Raw genomic sequence first — 11383 nt, 5'->3', positions numbered from 1 at the left:
TGTTGCTGATGCTTTATTGTTACCACTTTTATGTCAGGGAAGTTTGGCATATTTAGTACCATTTTCAAATGCTCTTCAAAAAACACTTATAAAAATGAAAAGACAAACCACAAAATTGCAGAAAGTATTTACGAAATACATATCTGTATCCAGGATATTTAAAGAACTCTTATATGACAATGATAAGACAAAAAAACCTAATTTGACAAAAGATAATATATGGATGACAAATAAGCACATGAGAAATTGTTTAACATTACATAATTCTTAGGAAAATGCAAATTAAATGAGACTCCAATAGAAATCTACTAGAATTACCAGGGTGGGAGTATACCCTGGTAAAATCAACTTGGAAAATATTTGCCAATATTAATGAAATTAGAACACATATATACCACATAAGCTATCAATTCCACTCTGAGAATATATAGATAGATTAGATAGGTAGATTTGTGCATCAATAGATATGTACAAGAATTTTCAAATTAGCACTATTTTAATATTCTAAAACTTGAAACACTGAAACTAAATAAATAAATGTTGTTATAGTTATACATGGAATATTCCATGCAATATAAAGACCTGCTGATACTTTTAACAATATAGATAAATCTTGCAGATATAATATTGAGTAAAATAAAATTACAGATGCAAAAATGTACATACTTATGATTGTACTTGTTTAAAGTTCAAAACAGACAAAAAGAATATATGGTGATAGGAGTCAGAACAGTGGTTAACTTTGAAAGTAGGATGACAACTAGGAGTTATTTATTTTGATCTGATTGGTGTCTACACAGATGTGTTCAATATACAAAAATGTATCAAGCTATACACTTATGATCTATGTACTTATTTCTCATATATTTCAACTTAAAAGATCATTTTTAAAATTATTAATTAGAAAAATCGACTGTAGAAGTATAAAATCATACATATTTCTTTCTTCCTTTCTTTGGAGGGTGATAAATTTTGTTTTTACACTAAATATCTATAGTTACAAACAAAAGTATACAATATGGAGTTATATTTCACCTGGAATTTAATTTTGCTTATAAATCTCACATACCATAACATTCCTCTTTTTTTTTTAATTCTAGTAAAGAATAACCTAATACCCTCAAGTATTTTTTCTCAAGTATCACTATGCCTTACACTGAAATATATTTTCAGAAGGTATATAATTTTTTAAATTAATTTACTTGAATAAATTTCAAATAATCTTGTATTCTAAATAATCTTTTTTTTTTTAATGGATGAACTTTTTTTACTGAAAAAAAGGTACTTTGTAATGTGTTGTCTAAACTATTATTTATATTTTTATCTGACCAAATTTTTCTGCTCATCCACAAATCTAGCCATTCAAATTTCAACCTCAAAGTGGTTTGATTCTTAGAGAATAAAAAAGAAAACCTCCAAAAATCAAACTACTATTGATTTAGTTATTTGTAACTTGATATTCTTTTCAAAATTTTCAAATACTGTTATTTGCCACAATGTAGTAAGAACACAAACCAACCATAACCCAATGTTTGATAGTTAAGGAGACCTGAGTTCTAGTCTATCCTTTATCATCGAGTGAATTTGATGAGCCATTTAAGCCCTGCATGTAATTAACTCATTTGGAAAAAAAAAAAATGAATGGTGAATTGGTGGTTTGTGAGGTGTTCCTTAGTTTCAGTGAATATTGGTACAGATAAGTCATTAGTTAAAATAATAAAACTTATTTAAATGTAATGATACTGCCTAAGAAAATTCTTATGTATAAAACACTCACTTTTTATAATGAAAAGAAAAATTGCCCCCCCCAAAAAAAAATCAAAGCAAGAGATCAAGACAGATGTTAAGGACAGGAATCATTATTATTTGTTTTTATATTTTTCACAGTACTGCATGATACCTATTATATAATTAAATGCTTCTTGCTTAAACTGATGAATAAATATTCTAGTTTAGACAAGATAAAGTAAGAAAAGGACTAAAAATCAATCCCAATAGTAACACACTTTTAAAAATGGAAAGCATAATTCTATGATATCTGTAAAATGTTATTTCTTTTAAAAAAATGAAGACAATGTGAAAAATTAAGACGATAGAGCTGGGTAGTGGATTAAAAAAGGCTGATAATATTATCCTCTCCATTTCTCTATTTTTTTTTCTTTTTTTTTTAGACGAGGCAACCCTCGGTTGACCTCACAGATTGCAAAGATCTTGTCAGATTACAATCCTTTATTTTTTTAAAGTTTTTTACGCCTATAGCACCTGGTCTTCCTAGGTGGTCTCCCATCCAAGTACTACCAGGCCCAACCAAGCTTAGCTTCTGAGATCAAACAGGATCAGGCTTGTTCAGGGTAGCATAGCCATAGACTTTCATTTCTCTATTATTTAAACTATTTCACAACTTAAAACTCTATGAGACACAAGGCAATGCTAAAGCTTCAGTATAGACACAATAGCATACACCACCTAGACTTAATCTGACTTGTCTTAACTTTTTTTTGCAGGAGAATTCGATTTTATTATAAATTATTTTACAACATATTGAGGTAATATAATTTTTCAATATTGGAATAAAAATGTTTATGAATCATTTTATAACATATTAAGCATTTGTAATTTTAAGTTTATAATTATTTAATTTTAAGTTTGTAATCACAATTTCTAGGTATAAAATGAATATAGAGTTATCTGTCCACAGTTCTTATTAGCTATGCATAATATACCATAAAATACCAGAAAATAAAAAAATAGAATTGTAGTAGAAATCAAATATGATATGCATACATATAATCAGGAAAAAAAAAAGACAAAAGGGTATAAGCCATTTTTTTCCTTCATTTTCTTTTCATAAGCCGTATTATTAATAGTAGTTGTCTCTTGAGGAGTATGATCTGGGGAGGAAATTTTCCTTTACTTATACTTATGGATGATTTGAATTCTTTATTGCTTTTGTGATCAGAATAAAAGTTTGTTAAAAAAGAAAAAAACTCAGCAAGCAAAAATTCTGTGATAGATTAATGATACCTGCCAAGGGCATGAGCCTTAGGGAGGAATGACACACATTTATATATTTATTATCATCTTTTAAAGAACAAGTCAATAACAGAAACAAGCAGATTTCTTGTTTTTGGCTACTATTACTAATTGCAGTTGTCTTCAAGAGATTAAAGTTAATATGCCCGAAGTCTAAAATCATCTCAGGCTTTTTTATTTAGAGTTTAAGCTCATGAGCCATTGGCTTCACCAACTGTAAATGAGCCTAAGGTTTAAAACCCTGTACTACTTGATGGCAAGGAGCCAGGACTGCATTTTATATTTCACAGTTCATTAGCTATATCCGATGACAACTTTTGAGATATGTAATTTATACTATTACATAGCTCCCAAATGAGTAAAATATGAGAGGAAATAAGGTTAGGGTTAGGAACCTAAAAATCTTCCTAAAGTGCCACTTCACTTCATCGCTCCCTACTGCTACAAAGCATCTCTTGTAACTTTCAAGATAATCTATAATCCAGCTTCACATCCGAGGTTTCTAGCCTTATTTTTACAACTCACCAACAGCAGTGTTTGACTCTAGAGTGTACAAAAGCAATACAGTGTCTGGCTTACTTTTCTTGATAACAGTTGATTGTATCTTTTTAATCAGATTATTTGCATTTAAAAAATAGGATTACATTGTGCATGTCTTCTAAACTTCCCAAAGCTTTGATTTCAGTGCTAAGTAGGCATTAAGTGATAAGACCCTTCTTAACAGTTACTGGGCTCAATAAATATTTGTTGATCTTGTTTTTTATACATTTTTAAAAATTTTAAATTACAGTTAACATACATTAGTTTCAGATATACAATGTAGTGATTATATAGTTCATATAGTTTATATAGTTTACGAAGAGATCACTTCAATAAACACAGTACCCATCTGACCCCATGCATAGTTATTATAATATTATTGACTACATTTCTTATGCTATACTTTACATCCTATGACTATTTTGTAACTACCAATTTGTACTTCTTAATCCCCTCCCATTTTTCACCCAGCCCACCAACCCCACTCCCATATGGAACCTTGAAAATGTTTTCTATATCATTAAGTTTTTTCTGTTTTGTTTATTCACTAATTTTATTTTTTAGATTCTACATGTAAATGAAATTATATGGTATTTGTCTTTCTCTTTTTTATTTATTTTACTTAGTGTAATACCTCCAGGTCTATATGTATTGCTGCAGATGGCAAGATTTTATTCTATTTTTCATGACCTATATTCATTACCGTGGCTTATTGACATTGTGTGTGTGTGTGTGTGTGTGTGTGTGTGTATGTTTTACCTCTTCTTTATCCATTCATCTATTGATGGGCACTTAAGTTGCTTTCATATTTTGGCTATTGTACATAATGCTGCAATGAACATATGAATGCATATGTCCCTTCAAAGTAGTGTTTTGGGTTTCTTCAGATAAATATCCAGAAGTGGGATTACTGGGTCCTCCTTTGTTTCTTGTTATAGCCTTTGTTTTTAAAGTCTGTTTTGTCTGGTATAAGTATTGCTACACCAGTTTTTGTTTGTTTGTTTCCATTCTCATGAAATATCTTTTTCCATTTCTTTACTTTCAGTCTGTGCGTGTCTTCTGATTTGAAGTGAGTTCTTGTAGGCAGTATATGTAGGCAGTCTTGTTTTCTTATTCATATAGCCACCTTATATCTTTTTATTGGAGCATTTAATTAATTTACATTTAAAGTAATTGTTGATAGACATGCAATTATTGCTATTTTATTATTCATATTTTCAATCTTTCATCTTCTCCTTCTCCTCCTCCTTCTCCTCTTTACTTTCCCCTTCCCACCTTCCTCTTCCTTCTCCTTCTCCTTCTTCTTCTTCTTAAAGAAATTTCTTTAACATTTCTTGTAATTCTGTTTTGGTAGTGATAAACATCTCCAGCTTTTTCTTGTCTGGGAAGCTCTTTATCTGTCCTTCAATTCTAAATCATAGCTTTGCTTGGTAGAGTAATCTTGATTATAGGCCCTTGCTTTTCACTTTGAATATTTTACACCAATCCCTTCTGGCCTGAAAAGTTTCTGTTGAGAAATCAACTGACAGTCTTCTGGGTAACTACCTTGCAGGTAACTAACTGCTTTACTGTTACTGCTTTTAATATTCTCTCTTTGTCTTTAACCTTTGGCATCTTAATGATGATGTGTCTTGATGTGGGCCTCTTTGGGCTTTTCTTGTTTGGAACTTTCTGTGCTTCCTAGGCTTGTACGTCTTTTTTCTTTATCAGGTTAGGGAAGTTTTCAGTCATTATTTCTTTAAATAGATTTTCAATCCCTTGCTTTCTATCTTCTCCTACTATTAGTATCCCTATGATGTAAACATTGGTATGCTTCATATAGCCCCAGTGGCCCCTTAAACTATTCTCATTTGTTAAATTCTTTTTTTCCTTTTGCTGTTCTGATTAGGTGTTTTCTGCTACCTTATCTTCCAAATCGCCGATTCATTCTTCTGTTTCATCTAATCTACTATTGATTCCCTCTAATTCAGTCTTCATTTCAGTTATTGTATTCATTTCTGATGTTTTTAATGTGTTCTATCTCCATTTTTATGTTTCCTACCTCTTTATTAAAATTTTCACTGAGATGACTGAGCATCTTTATAAACAGTATTTTGAACTCTGCATTTAGTTGTTTGCTTGTCATCATTTTATTTAATTTTGAGGGAGAGTTTTGTTCTTTCACTTGGAAACTGTTTTCTTGTCCCCTCATTTTGGCTAGCTTCTTGTGTTTGTTTCTATATATTAAGTATAGCTGCTATGTCTCCCTGTCTTGGTAAAGTGACTATATTTGATAGGTGCCCTGTGGGGCTCAGTGATGCAGTCTTCTTTGGTCACTTTAATTGGGTATGCCATGTCTCCCTTGTGTAGGTTGTGTGTGTCTTCTTGTTGTAGTCGAGCCTTTATTGCTATTAGTATGTCAATGAGAGAGATTAACCATCAGGCTGGTTTGTTGTGAGAATTGACTGTGACCGCAGAAGAGGAACGGTTGTTCAGGGGCAGACACTATGGAGCAGGATTTGTTTTAATGAGGCTGAGACACCTTCAGAGTCTGCCTTTTGGGTGGTGCTCTTGTGTGGTCTGACACAACCCATTGGATGTGTTGATTCTGGGGCCTCTTGGGAGGTGCTCTGTTGCAGGCCAGTATCAGACACTTTCTGGGTCCTGCTTGTGTCTACCTGGTATGAGTTACAAAATGATTTGCAGATGATTGGCATTTGTGTTAGGCTTGAAGGTACCTGAGAGAGGCTAAGCTGAAAACTGAGGCCGGCTGCCACTATTGCTAAGCTTGGGGCTACTTAGCAAGAGGTACAGGGCATGTCAAGTCCAGATGCTACTTGTTTGGGGTTTGTGAACCTTTGAGAGATTTTAGGAAAGTCCACTGCATTATCCAAGACAAGCTGCTATTAGAAAAGTCACTGGAAGCAGAGTGGGTAGGCCCACAAGTTGGGTGGGTCAGAGTCTCAAGAATCACCAGAGCGGGGAAAATTGTGTTAGGCTGATGGAGAATCAGATATGGCAGCCACCTGCAACTTTTCACTGGGTGGAGGCACAGCTCCACGAAGCTTCTGCTGGCACTTCTGTCTGGGATAATCTTCCCCTCCAGCCCTTGCCCTGAAGCCAAACATTTTAGTTCCTCCCCTTATAACTCTGTTGCCTTTTAAGCACTGCCCCAGCACTGCAACTCAGAATGAATGAGTCCATTAATGAATAAGTCCATTTATGGACTCTTTAAGAGGAGCACCTAAGACTACAGCAGCCCTCTGTCTCACTCAGCCACAATCCTCCCTGGTTTTCACAGCCAGAGTTATGGAAACTGGAACCCCAGAACTGGGATCCTAGAACTGTAACTGTCTCTCCTCAGAAGTACCTCCACAGCAGAGATATCCCTCTATATTTTTAACCACCACATGTGAGTGTGGAACCAGCTTGTTATTAAATCTCTGCTCCTCCTACCTGTCTTGATGTGGCTTCTTCTGTATGTCCTTAGTTATAGGACTTCTGTTCAGCTAGACTTTAGGTGATTCTCAATGATTTTCTGTAGTTTAGTTGTAATTTTGATGTGGTCATGGGAGGAAGTGAGCAGAGCATTTATTTACTCCACCATTTTGACCGGAAACTACAACAACCTTTAAATAACTATTTTTTTTAATGCAGCAATATGCCGCAATCAGTGATTATATATATGACATAAACTTCATATAGCACAATCAGAAACCAACATAAAAAGAAGACCTCTGAAGCAAATACAGTAGGTTTTAGAGATTTTTGTGAAACAGAAAATATAGGTTTACAAGGTCAAAAAACCACTTTCTTAACACAGTATTTCATCAGATTAACTACTTAGTTATCTGGGCTATCTAAGGCTCAAAGGATCAAATATGAAAAAATGGATACAATAGAAAGGATGAGGAATTGTGAAATGTAGAGTCATCTGGTAGAATATATTATTTAGGAAGCCTTATTATGCCTAAGGTAATGCTTTGTGATCAAGATGGTGTTCTCAGGGGCAGGAGGAGGGGTGGGGTGTGGGGCAGTCAACTCTATTCAATACAGTCTTTAAGAATTCAGAAACATAAGATTATATATCAGAAAGAATTGTATTATTGTTATAATGATTAAAAGTTTTAAAGTTTGAAAAAAGTAATGAGGTTCCACTTGGAACATCTTATTTCTTGGTACCTCAACTGAGGTCAATTAAACTAAAAATAAATAAATAAAATGAACTTTTACTACATGCTAGAAATTCCTTATGAGGTGAACTATGATGGGAAATTTTAAAAAATTCTAAAAGATATTAAATGAAAAAAAACTTTAATTAAACCTATTTTCGTGATTATCTTAACAAGGTGCATTATTCAACTATACAAGTCAATTGAGATATAAAATAAAAACTTCATTAGATATATTTAGAGGAAATGAAAAGACTGGAGAGCTATAAAGGGCTTGTTCTTCAAAGAGAAAAGGGTTATAGCAAGTTTTTTGTAAGAATGGCATTCTTTTCAAAAACAATATAATGCCTCTTTCCAGAAAGACCCGAAACAAAGACTTTGATATTAATATCATAATAATGAATATGATATAATTTGGCAAGAGGTATTTTTCTCTCATTTAAAAAAGGAGGAAAAAATCCCTATTTTAAAACAAGAGCTACAATAACAGGCAGAATCATGATAATTTAAAAAGTCAAAGAAAACAATATGTAAAATGAATACATATGTTTTCAGAACTCGAAGGGTCTTTGAGCTTTATTTAGTTCAAATCTCTTATTTTACAGTTGAAAAAATGAGATTTGCTGATGATTACTCAGCTTCAGATATAAGTCTGGAACTGAGAGCTTCTGCCAATCCATTTTGACGATGTCTTGCAAAACCTAAATTACATCATATAAATTAAATAAAAACATGTGGGTTTTTTTTGTTTTTTTTTGCTTTAATAATGTGATGTTTATACATTTCTATAGATGATTGTGAAAAAAAATCCAAATAATATATACTATTCATTTGATGTATCCATGCTTAAAACAAATAAATAAACAAACAAACAAAACAGTAAATATTCTAGTCTGGAATTGTTTCTGTAGGCCCAGTGAGCATTGGAGCAAGACAAAGAGATTTAGTATAATAATAGAAAGAAATTTCCTCTAAATGCTGTATTATCCTTTCAATGGCACTGGAGAGAAATCACAAAACCATAGAGCACCAGACACCCACAGAAAACTGAGTAATTACCCTGATGTCTGTAATATATTTTATTGACAACCAAAGTAAAATAAAAATATATGTGAAATATCCTCTCAATTTAAAAATATCAAAGAAATTTAAAAAAAATTTTTCTTATAATAAAATACAAAGGCTACTATGGACAATTACATTTCAAACAATAGATTTTAGACTATATTATTACATTTATATGAGGTTCATATTTTAAGAGTAAAACTATTTTAATATTTAATACATTGTCATAAACATGATTTGTTTAGATTCTGAAATGTCCATATTTTGCTTTATAAATAATTCAACTTATGCTTTAAATGTATACTTATAGTTTATAGAAAGATGGAAGAGAAGGCTTGGGTCTGTAGTCAAAAAAGCTAGATTTAAATTCCACATATGTTTTTAAATTGTTATAAACTTCAGCAAGTCAAATCTCTATAAAATCTGGTTTCTTCTTTTTCTCTTCTGCCAAAAGAAAACAAAATTGTCTTCATGGGCATTGTTAAGTTTAAATATAATTTGTATATAACAGTTTTTTTGACAAACAATATATAAATTTAAATCCTTATATTTCAAATACACATGATTAGTTAATATTTATATTGTCTATAACAAAGGGAATTAACTTATGTGCCTCTTAAGACTCTCTTAAAACAGTCCAGACTGGCACATGCATAGAGTAAGAGTCATAAACTATTATATTACCATATTACAGAAAAACTACTGCTATATGTTTTCATAAACAGAAATGATTATATGCAAAAAGAGAAAATGACATGATTTAAATATGGCAGAATACTTGAAGTATATGTACTGTTACTTTCATCTGAAAAAAGACTCAATTCTTGCCTATTCATCAAATCTTGAATTTTTTCAAGTGCTATGTATTTGGCAGTTCAAAACCCAATGGCTGGGCTTCCTGTGTGGCTGTATGGGCAATTGGATGCAAATCGATTGTAACTCTTTTACATTGTTGTCAGGAATAGAAATAGGTTCAGCTACTTTGGAAAACTATCTACAAGTTCCTACTCAAATTAAACATACCTATGACCCAACAATTCCAGTTCTAAGTAGATAACCAAGAGCAATGAAGGCATAATTTCACCAAAAGACAAGTCGAAAAAAAATCTTCATAGAAACTAAAATAATAATAGCCCAAAACTAGAAACACACTAAATGTTCGCCCTAAGAATAAATAATCGAGGTTATACAATGGAATGCTTATACTGCAATAAAAGAGCAAAATACTTATTCACGTAAAAAAAAATAGATGACTAGATCTTGGATTTCTGTTTAGCAAAGAAGTCTATTATTATAGTATCCATATTGTGTCATTTATAGGAAGCTCAAAAAAACCAGCAAAACGCTCTTTTGTGATTGAAGTCAAATTCTTTGCTGCAAGTGGGATGTTGGTGAGTAAGAAAACTCAGACTTGTGTCACCGATTTTGACACTGGGGCAACAAACAGAAACTGGAAAGGTTTTGAAAAGAGTGTTAGCGAAGGCTGGACGGAATGGGGAAAATTTTATTATGAACTGGAGATAAGCCGATTCAACTGATATACTGGTAGAACAATTAGCAAAACTCTGGTCTGAAATAACACGGGCTGTAGAAAGTGGTTGCCTTGGCAGGAGTAGGAAGAAATTCTACTGAGAAGAGCTTTCTAGGATGAATAAATAGTCTATATCTTTGTTAAGGCTGTGATTTCTTTGGTGTAAACATTTATTAAGACTGTACAGTTATGATAGTACTTTTTGTTGCAGATAAACTGAACCTCAATTTTTTAAAAAAATAGAAAAAGATAACTTCAAAATCTATCAAAGAATACATTTAAAAAGGTTTAAATATTTTTCTAATACATAACACCACTGTGTGTTATATTTTAAAAGTTGTGAAAAATTAAAAGCACTTATGGATTTACCCTATGTTATGTTTTTCAACTAACATAAAGCCTGCAACAGCTTCGTTCATAAAAATCATCCGAAATTTTTCATTTATTTCAGTGCAATGTCATCAATCTTCTTGAATTATCCATGTTATTCCAAAGTTTCTATATAGTTTTAATACCGAAATGCTAAGAAAGCTTGCATGTGTATCTGCAATAAACATATATAAATCATGTTTTAAAAAATTATTAAAAAATCTTAGTCAAAATGTGTTGTTTTGTTTTTTTAAGTTTGAGCTACTGAGTTAGACTGTTGAGCTTTTAGCATAGAATGAAAGAGGCAGTTGCAGTCAAAAACATCCAAAGAAAAATCTTCAAGTGTCAGGGTGTAAAGAATTGACAATTATCTAACTTAGGCAGGGAAGTTAAGATAATTGAAAAACATCACATTAGACTCGGAAGCATATATGTTAATATACATTTGTGCGAGGACACTTTTCATGAAGATGGTACAATTATTCTACATTAAAAAGTTTCACAAACTTGAATGCTTTCTCCTTTTTTTGTGATTATTCTGTGATCAAAACATACATCCCAGATGCAGCTAATAGCAGTGTTCTGTCTATATTTTAAACAATAGCCATTTGAGGACCCTGAATAGTGTTTCTTTCTACCTGTTATGGGCTGAATTGTATCCTCCTCCAAAAATTCATATGCTGAAGTCTTAACC

General features: G+C 32.0%; 1 pseudogene; it reads right to left on the bottom strand.

Moving 5' to 3' along the window:
- Window positions 1-2250: 2250 nt before the first annotated feature.
- Window positions 2251-2368, bottom strand: LOC120615207 (uncharacterized; annotated as a pseudogene).
- Between the last annotated feature and the right edge of the window lie 9015 nt (window positions 2369-11383).

The sequence above is a fragment of the Pteropus medius genome, unplaced genomic scaffold, assembly GCF_902729225.1.
Source record: "Pteropus medius unplaced genomic scaffold, Ma_sr-lr_union100, whole genome shotgun sequence".
Classification (NCBI taxonomy): domain Eukaryota; kingdom Metazoa; phylum Chordata; class Mammalia; order Chiroptera; family Pteropodidae; genus Pteropus; species Pteropus medius.
Note: the sequence above shows the minus strand (reverse complement) of the source record. Positions and strands in the feature narration are given on the sequence as shown.